The sequence below is a fragment of the Bombina bombina genome, chromosome 8 (assembly GCF_027579735.1).
Source record: "Bombina bombina isolate aBomBom1 chromosome 8, aBomBom1.pri, whole genome shotgun sequence".
In the NCBI taxonomy this organism is placed as follows: Eukaryota; Metazoa; Chordata; class Amphibia; order Anura; family Bombinatoridae; genus Bombina; species Bombina bombina.
The window spans coordinates 173,457,682-173,474,451 of NC_069506.1; the positions used below are offsets into that span (position 1 = coordinate 173,457,682).

Consider the following 16,770-nt stretch of genomic DNA (forward strand, 5'->3'; position numbering starts at 1 on the left):
CACCAGGAGGAGGCAAAGACACCCCAGCCAAAGGCTTAAATACCTCCCCCACTCCCCTCATCCCCCAGTCTTTCTTTGCCTTTCATCACAGGAGGACGGGAGAGAAGTGCAGAAGATCTGATTAGTCTCTTATGGAGGGTAGTACTCTTTGCATTGGGACTGGAGTTTTAAGTAGCCCTGTCAGCCTCTCAGTGAGAGCCTGGGCAAAAGTTAGAGTCCAGAGATGCAGGGAGAGTCTTTCTGCGAAACCATCCCGACTCATAACAGCTCCACAAGCAATCAGCGATGACGAGTTTCGCTGCCTGCTTTTTTCACTCAAGTCCATGTCAGGAGCGAGGCTACTAATCTGTCACACTTGAAGGACCGTGTTCCTGTTCCACGGCGTAGATTCTGGTAAGATAGTTTCATTTTTTTATTACATTATGATAACACGGAAGACAGGGTCACAATGTGGAGCCTTTTATCGTTAAAGAATCAAGGGTTAATGTTCCTGGAAAAAGGATTATTGAACAGGGGGGTTTATACATGATATTGTGTGTGTCATTGCTGCATTATGTTCGAGATGAAGCTATAGCAATGTGTGGAACTTTCAGGTGACTTATGGGAGTATTGCGCGGCCATTTTTTGGCGCATTTTCTCCTTAGGCAGGGGCGGTCCTTCCAGGCATTCCATGTGACCGGGTGTGACAATCTCTCTTCCTCTGTTGATCAGCGGCGCAGGAGACAGAAATGTTTCTGAAGACTGGGTCATAGGAGGTGGTGAGTGACCCCCGGCCATTGCAGGTTATAAAGGTGTCTATTAAGTTAATGTAGTCCGTAATAACAGTGCAAGCTATGGAGGACTCTGACGCGTTAGAGGGTTCTCCCTCTTTAACAAGGTCTCATTCCTGTGTTTGTGAGAAGGTTCTGGTACATCAGCCTGCTCAACTATGTTCCACATGCTTTAATAAAGTTACAACATCTAAAAGTAAACAGATGTCTAGTACTACTGAGCCGCCCACCTCTGAGGGTTCCCTGTCCCGTGAGGTGCGTTCCCTGCCAACCGTTACTCCTGCGGGAGAGATTTGTTGGCCGTCAGATTTTGTGAATCAACTGCAAACAGCGGTATCGAAAGTGATCCATGCCTTACCATGTTCTGCTAAGTGCAAGCGTAGGGCGTATCATGACGGCCCGGCCCAGGGGTTGTCTACGCCAGGCGTTATATGATGACGAGACCCACTCCGATTCTACGGAGGAGAGGCCCCTTCTGGGTCGGAGTCCGTCTCATCTATTTTTTTTTTTTTTATATATATTTTTTATTGAAGTCATAAACCAATACAACATAAGAAATGCGTCCCAAAACTAATGACAGATAAAGAGGTATACAGTGCTATTACAGAGATATTGCCAAATCCACTGATATACGTTGAACCTACCTACAATACAATTGTGAGATTAAAAAATGGTACTCATAGGTAGTCATTATCAAAATATTGCGGCAATATGTGGCTAGAGAAATGAAGGAGAAATAAGGCCAGCTTAGGCCATGGAGATATGTAAGAGGAACTTTATGAACCAATTTATCTAGAGTTTTAGGAAGGAATTTGGACTTTCTATAATGAGACTTCAGTTTTGTCATATAGAAGAATAAGAAAAATGGTCCCCACCTTGGCATATAGAATGTAGATTAGATATTAGTTTAAGTAGAGTTAAGGCAAGGGGGGGTGTGGTTGGCTTAATGATTTTTGGGGGGAGGGAAATTCAGCGAGCGAGAGCCGCTCAAAATATGGTGAGGGGGAAGTTGGAAAGTTTGGGGGGGGCGGAGCCAGTTAGAATATCATACTAATATGCGCCTTCAGGCCTCTGAAAATAGCCCATAGCAATCTAAAGGTTATAAAGCAGCAGTTTACTATAAAGACAGTATTTCACATCTTGAGATATAAACTGCACTGATCTGCGGGCTCCTATTGGATATTCGTTACCGAACAGGTTAGAAGATATTTAACTTCAGTCAATAGTATACTGTTGGACTTATGTAGGATTGGCATAACATAACTCCCCTAATTACTAACTACGTGAAATACAGTGAGACAATAATAAAAATATCCAATATATTGAATTCTGATATAGAGAGGAGCAAATATGTCAAGGCATTTACAAAACATAGAGAAACATAAGTCAACAATGTGAACAGAGAAGAATTTAAGGGCTTTATCACCTAACTGTAGGTATATTGGGATAGACTAAATGTATATAAATCAGGTAGACCTATCTATTAACCGAAGAGGCTGTGATATGGCACATCTATGACCTCCGTTACCTAGCTACATTAAACTAGGGCTGGATCTAATTATGTAGTAGATCAGAGGCTGAAGACTAGGTTGACCTCACTTGAGAAATTATGATATCACATACGTTAGACTATTAAGTCATCATTTACAATATCATCTATCCAGACGTTAGGAGCTGACATGTTCTGAATATCTTTGCAAAGGGACTACATGGACAAAACCCACAAGGATAAGTGATTGGATTTGTCTTTATGTTTGGATTATTGCGCTCTTTAAGTAAAACAACCTCATTTAGAAAGGGGACAACTAATAGCATTTTCTTGAGAGCTATGACTGCATAGTATAGTTATGGCAAATTATATAATACTAGCAAACTGTATCCCCAAAAGATTGTGTGGACACATATATAGAGTCATTGCAATGTTCAGAAGAGGTTTGACTCTATGTATGATAAAGCTGAGTAATGTCAGGGACTGTTATAAAAAGTAAGGAGTGGGGCTATTGGTAAGGGAGAGTCAGTCCTGATATGTCCTCGCATTAGCTCAAACCTGCAACAATATAGACTTTCATGCGTGTGAGAAACTATTCATACATGTCAGTCGCTGGTATATTTGGTGTTGGCTAAAGGGGTTAAAACATGTTAATAAACATAATAACAGGCTATGAGCTTTGTGAGTACGATTGGTAAGGCAACATATTAATAGGTATATAACATTACATAAAGTCAGCAGACAATTTTAAGTCAAAGTTCCATGTCAACATAGCAGAGCTGACTGTAGAGTGATAAACAGTCTGACCGTGTTAGGGTCCCTCAATTGAGCTATGCGGATCAGACAAACAGACAGAAAGCCTCCCGGGTCAAAAGGGCCTTTCAGCAGTCTGATGAGATGTACTATATCAATCCAAGGAAGCCCAGGTAATAACTCGCTTGACTTAGTCTCGTGATCTGAAGGGGAGCTACCGGTAATGTGCTTCAGAACATTGAAGGCAGTGTGGATTGTCGCCCCTAGGCTACCGACTCTATATATTCCTTTTAACTTTACTTGCAATACCTCCAGTTGAACAGCGCAATGCTGCACAGGTCCTGTGTGAATGTTAGATGGCTGTAGGGCACTGTACTGCTCGCAGGTATCTGACTGTTCCGCCATCACGGGTATGGGGCTCCCTTTTTCTATCTTGCTCACCTCCACCACAACCCAAGGCTCCCCTCCTCTACAGTGCGGCGAGTCTGGCTTGCATAGCCTGACAACTTGCTCCGTCTCTTCTGCTAGCGGTGCGCTCTTTTGTAAGTCCACAGTAGCTCTCAGCTCAGCAATAAGGGCTTGCCGATGGATATCCAGGGATATCGATAAGTTGCGCAGCGCTGCTAAGATTAGCCCCTCCATAGGGTAGCTTTTATGTATGTGTGCGTTGTAATGGCTGCTGTTCTCAATTTCGTTACCCTTGTGACTCATAAAGAAATCTTGCAGTTTCTGTCAATCCTTGAGCTTTTTACCAGGGTAGGTTTTCGGCCATCCTCTAATTTATTTGACCTTTAGGTAATATGCGATCTGTGTGGCCTAGTGTAATGGCGTCGTTGGCACCTCTATATAAAAGCCACTGTAAAAGTTCCTCCGTAACCTTGTGGAACACAAATTCAAATGGGTTGTTCCTGCAAGTTGTTTTCCTGCATCATTGTTTGCAAAGAATTGCTAAATTTATATTTTATACCTTAACTGTGCCTTCAGTATTGCAGAGCTTCAGACTAATGCAGCCATTTCAGTCCATGGTCTGCTCCGCCCCCCAGTCCGTGTCATCTTAACCTCCGGCTGCGGAGGAGCCTGACTTTAGGTTTAGAATGGAGAATTTGCACTTTTTGCTGAAGCAAGTGCTTGCTACACTGGAGGTTTCCGAAACCTAAACTTTAGGAAGAACCTGCGATTCCTAAGCTTGATAAGGTATATGAGGACAGGGTGGTGCCTCAGGTCTTCCCGGTTCCTGTTAAGATGGCTAATATTAAGTATGAATGGGAGCTATTCAATTCTTCCTTTTCCCCTTCTTCCTTTAAGAAACTGTTCCACGTTCCGGACTATCAGCTTGAGCTGTTGGGTACTGTTCCTAAGGTTGATGGTGCTATCTCCACGCTCGCGGAGCGGACAGTTCCCCTCGAGGATAGTTCGTCGTTTAAAGAGCCCTTGGATAAAAAGCTGGAAAACATGTTAAGGAAGATGTTTCAACAAACAGGGTTTGCTTTTCAGCCGGCAGCGGCCGTAGCCGCAGTTTCTGGAGCTGCAACATATTGTTGTGAATCCCTGTGTGAAATGGTCGAGGCGGAAACTTCCATCGACGAGATAAAGGATAAGATTAAGGAGCTGAAGATCGCTAATTCTTACATCTGTGATGCCAATATGCAAATTATTCGCCTGAATGCTAAGGTGTCAGGTTTTTCAGTTTTAGCTCGCAGGGCTCTGTGGCTAAAGTCTTGGTCTGCGGAAATTACCTCTAAGTCGAGGCTGTTGTCCCTTCATTTTCAAGGAAAGATTCTGTTCCGTCCAGGATTGGGTAAGATAATATCCACGGTTACGAAAGGCAAGGGAGCTTTCCTACCGCAGGATAAGAAGGCTAAGCCTAAAGGATCTACTTTTCGTCCCTTTCGTGTGGACAAGGCCCAGCACCAGCAACCAGCCGTGAAAGCAGACTAGTCCAAGGGAACTTGGAAGCTGACTCTTTCTTGGAACAAGTCTATGCAGAGCAAGAAGCCCGCCGAGACAAAATTGGCATGAAGGGGCGGCCCCCGACCAGTCTCCGGATCAAGTAGGGGGCAGATTATCTCTCTTCTCAGAAGCATGGTTGCAGGACATTCAGGACCCTTGGGTTCTGGAAGATGTCGCCCAGGGTTACAGGATAGGGTTCAGATCCCATCTGCCCAGGGGCAGATTCCTCCTGTCAAACCTGTCTTCAAGACCGGAATAGAAAGAAGCCTTTCTAGAATGTGTGAGGGATCTCTCCTTTCTAGGTGTTATCGTACCAGTACCCCAAGCAGAAAGGGGTCTAGGGTACTATTCTAACCTTTTTGTGATTCCAAAGAAGGAGGGCACGTTCCGCCCGATTCTGGACCTAAACTATTTAAACAAGTTTCTGAGTGTTCCATCGTTCAAAAAGGAAACTATCAGATCTATTCTGTCCCTAGTTTAAGAGGGACAGTTCATGACGACTATTGACTTGAAGGACGCTTACCTTTTGTGTGCCAATTCACAGGGACCACTTCAAGTTCCTAAGATTTGCGTTTCTGGACCAACACTTCCAGTTTGTGGCCCTTCCCTTTGGTCTGGCGATGGCCCCAAGAGTCTTCACGAAGGTTTTGGGGTCGCTTCTTGCAGTGGCCAGATCCAGAGGCATTGCTGTGGCGCCCTATCTAGACGACATCCTATTCCAGGCGCCGTCGCTCCGTCTAGCAGAGGATCATTCGAGGGCGCTTTTTCTTTTGCTCCAATCTCACGGTTGGAAGATCAACTCAGGAAAGAGTTCCCTGGTTCCCAGCAACAGGGTGGAGTTCCTGGGCACGATAATAGACTCTGTACATGAAAATATTTCTCACAGACCATTGACGCAGGAAGATTGCGTCCTCTTGTCTTGCCCTTCAGTCCTCTTGTCTTGCCCTTCAGTCCTTCTCAAGCCCCTCGGTGGCTCAGTGTATGAAGGTGATCGGACTCATGGTTTCCAGCATAGACGACATTCCATTCGCCAGGTTCCATCTCAGACCTCTTCAATTGTGCATGTTGAGACAGTGGAATGGCGATCATTCAGATCTATCACAGCAGATATCCATGGATGCTTGGACTCGGATCTCCCTGTCTTGGTGGATCCATCCAGAGCAACTGTCCATGGGGACATCCTTCTTGAGACCGTCCTGGGAGATTGTGACCACGGATGCGAGTCTGTCAGGATGGGGAGCGTTTTGGGGTGCCAAGCAATCTACAGTGCTCTGAAGGCATGGTCTCCTGGGTTTGTTCAGCTTCATCAGATTCAAGACAGACAACATAACCTTGGTGGCTTACATCAACCATCAGGGGGGTACGAGGAGCTCCCTAGCCATGAGGGAGGTGTCTTGGATATTGGAGTGGGCGGAATCCCAAAACTGCTTGCTCTGTGATTCACATTCCAGGTGTGGACAACTGGGAAGCAGACTTTCTCAGCAGACAATCCTTCCATCCGGGGGAATGGTCTCTTCACCCCGAAGTGTTTGCAGAGATTTGTCTAAGATGGGGAATGCCAGAGATAGATCTCATGGCGTCCAGACTCAATTGCAAGCTACCCCGATACGGGTCGAGGTCCAGGGATCCCCAGGCAGAGCTGATAGATGCCTTAGTGGTGCCTTGGGGGTTCAGCCTAGCTTACATTTCTTTCATGTAATTAGCAAGAGTCCATGAGCTAGTGACGTATGGGATATACATTCCTACCAGGAGGGGCAAAGTTTCCCAAACCTTAAAATGCCTATAAATACACCCCTCACCACACCCACAATTCAGTTTTACAAACTTTGCCTCCTATGGAGGTGGTGAAGTAAGTTTGTGCTAGATTCTACGTTGATATGCGCTCCGCAGCAGGTTGGAGCCCGGTTTTCCTCTCAGCGTGCAGTGAATGTCAGAGGGATGTGAGGAGAGTATTGCCTATTTGAATGCAATGATCTCCTTCTACGGGGTCTATTTCATAGGTTCTCTGTTATCGGTCGTAGAGATTCATCTCTTACCTCCCTTTTCAGATTGACGATATACTCTTATATATATATATACCATTACCTCTGCTGATTTTCGTTTCAGTACTGGTTTGGCTTTCTACAACATGTAGATGAGTGTCCTGGGGTAAGTAAGTAAGCTTATTTTCTGTGACACTCTAAGCTATGGTTAGGCACTTTTTTATAAAGTTCTAAATATATGTATTCAAACATTTATTTGCCTTGACTCAGGATGTTCAACATTCCTTATTTTCAGACAGTCAGTTTCATACTTGGGATAAATGCATTTGTTTCAATCATTTTTTCTTACCTTAAAAAATTTGACTTTTTCCCTGTGGGCTGTTAGGCTCGCGGGGGCTGAAAATGCTTCATTTTATTGCATCATTCTTGGCACAGACTTTTTTGGCGCAAATTTTTTTTTCTGTTTCCGGCGTCATACGTGTCGCCGGAAGTTGCGTCATTTTTTGACGTTTTTTGCGTCAAAAGTGTCGACGTTCCGGATGTGGCGTCATTTTTGGCGCCAAAAGCATTTAGGCGCCAAATAATGTGGGCGTCTTTTTTGGCGCTAAAAAATATCATTAGAGTTGATGTCAGGTATATGTTTCTAGCTATTTTAGCTAGAAAAGCTTTATGGCTTAAAACTTGGAATGCTGATATGTCTTCTAAGTCAACTTTGCTTTCCTTTTCTTTCCAGGGTAATAAATTATTCGATTTTCAGTTGGATTCTATTATCTCAACTGTTACTGGAGGGAAGGGAATTTTTTTACCAAAGGATATAAAAATCTAAGGTAAATTTAGGTCTAATAATCATTTTCGTTCCTTTCCTCACAACAAGGAACAAAAGCCTGGTCCTTCATCCTCAGGAGCGGTATCAGTTTGGAAACCTTTTCCAGTTTGGAATATATCCAAGCCTTATAGAAACCTATAGCCAGCTCCTAAATACCCATGAAGGTGCGGCCCTCATTCCAGCTCAGCTGGTATGGGGCAGTTTGTTTTCTTCAAGGAAATTTGGATCAATTCTGTTCACAATCTCTGGTTTCAGAACATTGTTTCAGAAAGGTACAGAATTGGCTTCAAGTTAAGGCCTCCTGCAAAGAGATTTTTTTCTTTCCCGTGTCCCAGTAAACACAGCAAAGGCTCAGCATTTCTGAAATGTGTTTCAGATCTAGAGTTGGCTGGAGTAATTATGCCAGTTCCAGTTCTGGAACAGGGGCTGGGGTTTTATTCTATCTCTTCATTGTACCAAAGAAGGTCAATTCCTTCAGACCAGTTCCGGATCTATCTATATTGAATCGTTATGTAAGGATACCAACATTCAAGATGGTAACTGTAGGACTATCCTGCCTTTTGTTTAGCAAGGGCATTATATGTCTACAATAGATTTACAGGATGTATATCTGCATATTCCGATTCATCCAGATCACTTTTAGTTTCTGAGATTCTCTTTTTAGACAAGCATTACCAGTTTTGTGGCTCTACCGTTTGGCCTAGCGTCAGCTCCAAGAATTTTTTTCAAAGGTTCTCGGTGCCCTTCTGTCTGTAATCAGAGAACAGGGTTTTGGTATTTCCTTATTTGGACGATATCTTGGTACTTGCTCAGTCTTCACATTTCCGCAGAATCTCATACGAATCGACTTGTGTTGTTTCTTCAAGATCATGGTTGGAGGATCAATTTACCATTCAGTTCATTGTTTCCTCAGACAAGGGTAACCTTTTTAGGTTTCCGGATAGATTCAGTGTCCATGACTCTGTCCTTGTTAGATAAGAGAAATTTAACATTGATATCAGCTTGTCAAAACCTTCAGTCACAATCATTCCCTTTGGTAGCCTTATGCATGGAAATTTTAGGTCTTAGGACTGCCGCATCGGATGCGATCTCCTTTGCTCGTTTTCACATGCGACCTCTTCAGCTCTGTATGCTGAACCAGTGGTGCAGGGATTACACAAAGATATCTCAATTAATATCTTTAAACCGATTATACGACACTCTCTGACATGGTGGACAGTTCACCATCGTTTAGTTCAGGGGTCTTCTTTTGTTCTTCCGACCTGGACTATAATCTCAACAGATGCAAGTCTTACAGGTTGGGGAGCTGTGTGGGGGGTCTCTGACGGCACAAGGGGTTTGGGAATCTCAGGAGGTGAGATTACCGTTCAATATTTTGAACTCCGTGCAATTTTCAGAGCTCTTCAGTCTTGGCCTCTTCTGAAGAGAGAGTTGTTCATTTGTTTTCAGATAGACAATGTCACAGCTGTGGCATACATCAATCGTCAAGGAGGGACTCACAGTCCTCTGGCTATGAAAGACGTATCTCGAATTTTGGTTTGGGCGGAATCCAGCTCCTGTCTAATCTCTGCGGTTCATATCCCAGGTATAGACAATTGGGAAGCGGATTATCTCAGTCGCCAAACGTTGCATCCGGGCGAATGGTCTCTTCACCCAGAGGTATTTCTTCAGATTGTTCAAATGTGGGAACTCCCAGAAATAGATCTGATGGCTTCTCATCTAAACAAGAAACTTCCCTGGTATCTGTCCAGATCCCGGGATCCTCGGGCGGAAGCAGTGGATACATTATCACTTCCTTGGAAGTATCATCCTGCCTATATCTTTCCGCCTCTAGTTCTTCTTCCAAGAATATTCTCCAAGATTCTAAAGGAATGCTCGTTTGTTCTGCTGGTAACTCCAGCATGGCCTCACAGGTTTTGGTATGCGGATCTTGTCCGGATGGCCTCTTGCCAGCTGTGGACTCTTCCGTTAAGACCAGACTTTCTGTCGCAAGGTCCTTTTTTCCATCAGGATCTCAAATCCTTAAATTTTAAGGTATGGAGTTTGAACGCTTGATTCTTGGTCAAAGAAGGTTTCTCTGACTCTGTGATTAATACTATGTGACAGGCTCGTAAATCTGTATCTAGAGAGATATATTATAGAGTCTGGAAGACTTATATTTCTTAGTGTCTTTCTCATCATTTTTTCTTGGCATTCTTTTTGAATACCGAGAATTTTTCAGTTTCTTCAGGATGGTTTAGATAAAGGTTTGTCCGCAAGTTCCTTGAAAGGACAAATCTCTGCTCTTTCTGTTCTTTTTTCACAGAAGGATTGCTAATCTTCCTGATATTTCATTGTTTTGTACAAGCTTTGGTTCGTATAAAATCTGTCATTAAGTCAATTTCTCCTCCTTGGAGTTTGAATTTGGTTCTGGGGGCTTTTTCAAGCTCCTCCTTTTGAACCCATGCATTCTTTGGTCGTTATATTACTTTCTTGGAAAGTTTTGTTTCTTTTGGCCATCTCTTCTGCCAGAAGAGTCTCTGAATTATCTGCTCTTTCTTGTGAGTCTCCTTTTCTGATTTTTCATCAGGATAAGGCGGTGCTGCGAACTTCTTTTGAATTTTTTACCTAAGGTTGTGAATTCTAACAACCTTAGTAGAGAAATTGTGGTTCCTTCATTATGTCCTAATCCTATGAATTCTAAGGAGAAATCATTGCATTTTTTGGATGCTGTTAGAGCTTTGTATTATTATGTTTAAGCTACTAAGTCTTTCCGAAAGACTTCTAGTCTATTTGTCATCTTTTCCGGTTCTAGAAAAGGCCAGAAAGCTTCTGCCATTTCTTTGGCATCTTGGTTGAAATCTTTATTTCATCATGCCTATGTCGAGTCTGGTACAATTCCGCCTCAAAGGATTACAGTTCATTCTACTAGGTCAGTTTCTACTTCCTGGGCGTTTAGGAATGAAGCTTCGATTGATCAGATTTGCAAAGCAGCAACTTGGTCCTCTTTGCATACTTTTTCTAAATTCTACCATTTTGATGTGTTTTATTCTTCTGAAGCAGTTTTTGGTAGAAAAGTACTTCAGGCAGTGGTTTCAGTTTGAATCTTCTGCTTATGTTTTTCATTAAACTTTATTTTGGGTGTGGATTATTTTCAGCAGGAATTGGCTGTCTTTATTTTATCCCTCCCTCTCTAGTGACTCTTGTGTGGAAAGATCCACATCTTGGGTAGTCATTATCCCATACGTCACTAGCTCATGGACTCTTGCTAATTACATGAAAGAAAACATAATTTATGTAAGAACTTACCTGATAAATTCATTTCTTTCATATTAGCAAGAGTCCATGAGGCCCGCCCTTTTTTGTGGTGGTTATGATTTTTTTGTATAAAGCACAATTATTCCAATTCCTTATTTTATATGCTTTCTCACTTTTTTCTTATCACCCCACTTCTTGGCTATTCGTTAAACTGAATTGTGGGTGTGGTGAGGGGTGTATTTATAGGCATTTTAAGGTTTGGGAAACTTTGCCCCTCCTGGTAGGAATGTATATCCCATACGTCACTAGCTCATGGACTCTTGCTAATTACATGAAAGAAATGAATTTATCAGGTAAGTTCTTACGTAAATTATGCTTTTTCCACCGTTACCACTTCTATCTCGTGTAGTGGCACTCATCAAACAGGAGCGAGCTTTGGCCATTCTGATTACTCCATCGTGGCCACGGAGGACGTAGTTTGCAGATCTGGTGGGGATGTTATCCACTCCGCCGTGGAGGTTACTCTGTTGCAGGGATCTACTGGAACAGAGCCCTTTTCATCATCAAAATCTCTATTTTCTGAGGGTGACTGCGTGGGGATTTAACGCCTAGTCTTGGCCAAGAGAGGCTTTTCTGAAAGTGTGATTGATACTCTAATTCAGGCAAGAAAGCCAGTCACTCGTCGCGTCTACCATAAGGTGTGGAGGACTTGTCCTGGTGTGAGAAGCATGGATTTAGTTGGCATAAGGTGAAGGTATCCAGGATTCTGTCCTTTCTCCACAATGGTTTGGAGAAGGGTCTTGCCGCCAGTTCCTTAAAGGGACAGATTTCGGCATTATCAGCCTTGTAGCCTTGTAGCATAGGAGACTCGCTGAGCTCCCTGACGTCCAATCTTTTGTTCAGGCTCTGTCTAGCATCAGGCCTGTTTTTAGACAGTCTGCTCCCCCTTGGAGCTTAAACTTGGTTCTTAGGGTATTGCAGAAGGTTCTGTTTGAGCCTATGTATTCCATTGACATTAAGATTCTCTCCTGGAAGGTTCTCTTCCTATTGGCCATTGTATCGGCACGCAGAGTATCTGAACTGCGGATAAGGTTGCTTCGCACTGGTTTGGGGTTTCTTCCCAAGGTGGTGTTCAACCGTAACATCAATCAGGAAATAGTGGTTCCTTCTTTGTGTCCTAGCCCTTCTTCTAAGGAGAGGTTACTTCATAATCTGGATGTGGTTCGTGCTCTGAAGTTCTATCTTCAGGCTACAAAGGGTTCCAGACAGTCTACATGTTTTTGTGGTGTATTCAAGGAAGTGCAAGGGGCAGAAAGCCTCTTCTACTTCTTTGTCCTTTTGGTTGAGGAGCTTGATTCGCTTGGCCTAATTGACAGCGGCACATAAGCCTCCTCAGAGGATCACCGCGCATTCAACTAGAGCTGTGGCTTCATCTTGGGCCTTCAAAAATGAGGCCTCTATGGAGCAAATTTGTAAGGCGGCTACCTGGTCCTCCTTACACACTTTTACAAAATTTTACAAATTTGACGTTTTTGCTTCTGCGGAAGCTGTTTTTGGGGGAGAGGTTTTGCAGGCTGTGGTGCCCTTAGATTAGGGTCCACATTTTCCCTCCCGGTTTCATTCAGTGTCCTCTAGAGCTTGGGTATATGTTCCCAACAGTAGTAAATGAAGCCGTGGACTCTCCTCCCCTTTAGATGGAAAACATAAATTATGCTTACCTGATAATTTCATTTCCATCGAGGGGAGGAGAGTCCACAGCTCCCGTCCGTATCTGATGGGCGGACCTAAATTTAGTTTATCTTCTGGCACCATTTATACCCTAATATTTCTCCTACTTTTCCTTTTTCCCTCGGCAGAATGACTGGGGGATGAGGGGAGTGGGGGAGGTAGTTAAGCCTTTGGCTGGGGTGTCTTTGCCTCCTCCTGGTGGCCAGGTTCATAATTCCCAACAGTAATGAATGAATCTGTGGACTCCTCCCCTCGATGTAAATTAAATTATCAGGTGAACATAAGTTATGTTACTGACTGTTTTGTTTTCAGATATATAGTTGCTGAGTGTCACTTGAAATATAAATGGAATGAAATCTGTTGCTCTGTTATTGGTATGAATGTTTGCCGTTGGCATAATGTACACAATGAGATTAAAACGTAGATCTAAGTTTGTACAAGGAACAGCTGCCATTAGATAGTATTTAGAAGATGATAAAAAAATATATAAATAAATCATTTGTTGTCTCTTATCCATAAAACATTGCACATATAAATATAACTTGCTCTATCCCTAAAATTTGGTTTAAATGAGTCTTCAGATGTCTTTTTAATCTACTGGGTAGAGTGTGCTTTATGGCGCAGTGAGACATTGCACTGAGTGCTTGGTTACGGTTTCTTTAAAACGGTTTTCTTTCATGTAATTAGCAAGAGTCCATGAGCTAGTGACGTATGGGATATACATTCCTACCAGGAGGGGCAAAGTTTCCCAAATCTCAAAATGCCTATAAATACACCCCTCACCACACCCACAATTCAGTTTTACAAACTTTGCCTCCCATGGAGGTGGTGAAGTAAGTTTGTGCTAGATTCTACGTTGATATGCGCTTCGCAGCAGGCTGGAGCCCGGTTTTCCTCTCAGAGTGCAGTGAATGTCAGAGGGATGTGAAGAGAGTATTGCCTATTTGAATACAATGGTCTTCCTCTAGGGGATCTATTTCATAGGTTCTCTGTTATCGGTCGTAGAGATTTCTTCTCCTAACTCCCTTTTCAGATAGACGATATACTCTTATATACCATTACCTCTACTGATTCTCGTTTCAGTACTGGTTTGGCTATCTACTATATGTAGATGAGTGTCTTAGGGTAAGTAAGTCTTATTTTATTATGACACTCTAAGCTATGGTTGGGCACTTTATATGTAACATTCAAAATATGTCTTTAAACTTATATTTGCCATGATTCAGGATAATCGGTATTCCTTCTTTCAGACAGTCAGTTTCATTATTTGGGATAATGCATATGAATCATTATTTTTTTCTCTTGCCTTTAAAAAGTTTTCAATTGACTTTTTTCCCTGTGGGCTGTTAGGCTCGCGGGGGCTGAAAATGCTACAATTTATTGCGTCATTTTTGGCGCGGACTTTTTTGGTGCAAAAAATTTTGTCATTTCCGGCGCCCTAATTGATGCCGGAAGTTTGTTCGTGGTTGCGTCATTTTTTGACGTATTAGTGTTCAGACTTTTTTGCGCCAAAAATGTTGGTGTCGTTTTTTGTGGCGTCATACTTGGCGCCAAAAAATATGGGCGTTGTACTTGGCGCCAATAATGTGGGCGTCACTTTTGGCGCCAAAAAATGTAGGCGTCATTCTTGTCTCCACCTTTTTTCACATTATTTCAGTCTCATTTTTCATTGCTTCTGGTTCCTAGAGGCTTGTTCATTTTGCATTTTTTCCCATTCCTGAAACTGTCATTTAAGGAATTTGATAATTTTGCTTTATATGTTGTTTTTTCTATTACATATTGCAAGATATGTCTACCTGACCCTGGATCAGAATCTACTTCTGGAAAGACGCTGCCTGATGCTGGTTCTACCAAAGTTAAGTGCATCTGTTGTAAACTTTTGGTAACTGTTCCTCCGGCTGTAGTTTGTGATAACTGTCATGATAAACTTTCTAATGCAGATTGTGTTTCCATTAGTAATAATCCATTACCTGTTGTTGTTCCTTCAACATCTAATGTTCAGGATGTCCCTGTTAATGTAAAATAATTTGTTTCTAAATCTATTAGGAAGGCTCTCTGTTATTCCTCCTTCCAGTAAACGTAAAAGGTCTTTTAAAACTTCTCATTTTTCAGATGAATTTTTAAGTGTCCGTCATCATTCTGACTTATCTGTTTCTGATGAGGATCTATTTGGTTCAGAAGATTCTGCCTCAGATATTGACACTGATAAATCTTCATATTTATTTAAGATGGAGTTTATTCGTTCTTTACTTAAAGAAGTGTTAATTGCATTAGATATGGAGGAGTCTAGTCCTCTTGATACTAAATCTACTAAGCGTTTAAATTCGGTTTTCAAACCTCATGTGGTTATTCCAGAAGTTTTTCCAGTTCCTGATGCTATTTCAGAAGTAATTTCTAGGGAATGGAATAGTCTGGGTACTTCATTTACTCCTTCTCAAAGGTTTAAGAAATTGTACCCTGTGCCATCTGATAGATTAGAGTTTTGGGACAAAATCCCTAAAGTTGATGGGACTATCTCTACTCTTGCTAAACGTACTACTATTCCTACGGCGGATAGTACTTCCTTTAAGGATCCTTTAGATAGGAAGCTTGAATCCTTTCTAAGGAGAGCTTATTTATGTTCAGGTAATCTTCTTAGACCTGCTATTTCTTTGGCTGATGTTGCTGCAGCTTCCACTTTCTAGTTGGAGGCTTTAGCGCAACAAGTGTCAGACCATAATGCTTATAGCATTGTTAAACTTCTTCAACATGCTAATAACTTTATTTGTGATGCCATTTTTTATATCATTAGAATTGATGTCAGGTATATGTCTTTAGCTATTTTAGCTAGAAGAGCTTTATGGCTTAAATCTTGGAATGCAGATATGACTTCTAAGTCAACTTTGCTTTCTCTTTCTTTCCAAGGTAATAAATTATTTGGTTCACAGTTGGATTCTATTATTTCAACTGTTACTGGGGGGAAAGGAACCTTTTTGCCTCAGGACAAAAAAATCTAAAGGTAAATACAGGGCTGCTAATCGTTTTTGTTCCTTTCGTCAGAATAAGGAACAGAAGCCTGCCTGACCCTTCCCCTAAAGGAACAGTTTCCGTTTGGAAACCTTCTCCAGTCTGGAATAAATCCAAGCCTTTTAGAAAGTCAAAACCAGCTCCCAAATCTGCATGAAGGTGCGGCCCTCATTCCAGCACAGCTGGTAGGGGGCAGGTTACGATTTTTCAAAGATATTTGGATCAATTCGATTCACAGTCTTTGGATTCAGAACATTGTTTCTCAAGGGTACAGAATAGGTTTCAAGGTAAGGCCACCTGTGAGAAGATTTTTTTCTCTCTCGCATTCCAGTAAACCCAGTGAAGGCTCAGGCGTTTCTGAAATGTGTTTCAGATCTAGAGTTGGCTGGGGTAATTGTGCCAGTTCCAGTTCTGGAACGGGGTCTGGGGTTTTACTCAAATCTATTCATTGTACCAAAGAAGGGATCTAAAAATATTGAATCGTTATGTAAGGATACCAACATTCAAAATGGTGACTATAAGGACTATTCTGCCTTTTGTTCAGCAAGGGCATTATATGTCCACAATAGATTTACAGGATGCATATCTTTATATTCCAATTCATCCAGATCACTATCAGTTCCTGAGATTCTCTTTTCTAGACAAGCATTACCAGTATGTTGCCCTTCCATTTGGCCTAGCAACAGCTCCAAGGATCTTTTCAAAGGTTCTCGGTGCCCTTCTCTCTGTAATCAGAGAACAGGGTATTGCGGTATTTCCTTATTTGGACGATATCTTGGTACTTGCTCAGTCTTTACATTCTGTAGAATTTCATACAAATCAACTTGTGTCGTTTCTTCAAAGACATGGTTGGAGGATCAATTTACCAAAGAGTTCTTTGATTCCTCAGACAAAGGTAACCTTTTTGGGCTTTCAAATAGATTCAGTGTCCATGACTTTGTCTCTAACAGAAAAGAGACGTCTGAAGTTGGGTTCAGCTTGTCGAAACCTTCAGTCTCAATCATTCCCTTCGGTAGCTTTTTGCATGGA

At 42.2% G+C, this 16,770-nt stretch overlaps 1 protein-coding gene across 2 annotated transcripts in view; it reads left to right on the top strand.

The window, feature by feature from the left end:
* Positions 1 to 16,770, top strand: part of PPP1R12C (protein phosphatase 1 regulatory subunit 12C) — a 666,212-nt gene that overhangs the window by 442,670 nt on the left and 206,772 nt on the right. The gene's annotated exons all lie outside the window — the stretch shown is intronic.